Source organism: Aplysia californica, unplaced genomic scaffold (genome assembly GCF_000002075.1).
Source record: "Aplysia californica isolate F4 #8 unplaced genomic scaffold, AplCal3.0 scaffold00215, whole genome shotgun sequence".
NCBI classification, from domain to species: Eukaryota; Metazoa; Mollusca; class Gastropoda; order Aplysiida; family Aplysiidae; genus Aplysia; species Aplysia californica.
The window spans coordinates 1,133,573-1,134,548 of NW_004797485.1; positions in this window are offsets into that span (position 1 = coordinate 1,133,573).

The window sequence follows — 976 nt, forward strand, 5'->3', positions numbered from 1 at the left end:
AGTCCCCTCCCCTCCCTCTCTTTCTCTTCCCTCTCTTTCTTTTCCCTTCCTCTCTCTCTCTCTCCCCCCTCTCTCTTTTTCTTCCCTCCCTCTCTCTCTCCCATCCCCCCCCCTCTCTCTCTCTCACACACACCGAGAACCCACATTAAATCCAAGACTGGACATTTCGTTACAAAGACGTTTGCTTCCCTCACCTCTCCTCTCCTCTCTCTCTCTCTCTCTCTCTCTCTCTCTCTCTCTCTCTCTCTCTCTCTCCCTCTCTCTCTCTCTCTCTCTCTCTCTCTCTCTCCTTCTCTCCCTCCTGTCCTCGGAATCCTAAATAGTAATTATCTGCCCGACAAAACCCTCTCTGTAAGTAAGTGCACTAACTAATAGATAAAACAAACATGAAGCAGCCCATAAACACACCCACAAATTATATCAACACAACTTGTAGCAAGCAGAAGCATTAACGAGAATGGCGAAATAAAACGACATTTTAAAAAAAACCAGAAACGGCGAAAATAAGCCAGTCAGAGCTGCTGTTTAAAATTCAGAGGACAAAGAGAAAGCCTCTTTCTTTCTCGACTCCGCTGATCGCTTCAGAGATGTCTACGACGCAAGATCCACTTTGCAATTTCACCAACGCTTAATAAAATCGCAGTACTAAATTTCGATTTTAGTCTTCCCTGCATTCTCCTTCCGGACTAAAGATTTTTAAAAAAAGTGAAATGACGTAATTAAAAGTGGCGTATGTGTATTTTCAGTCGCGTGAAAGCGAGCGACAGTCGTGTAGGTCACATTTGATTTCGATCCAGGAAACTTGCACCTGGGAGGTTGGCAGCTTGAAATAGTCAACTTACTTGTGAGCTCGTAATCCTATCTGACTATTATTATATTATTATTATTATCCAAATATTTCAAGCGTTTGGATGAGAAAATTAATAGAAAGAGAAAAAAAATCTTCTCGTCCGAAGTGAGCGGTGAATGGTGTATG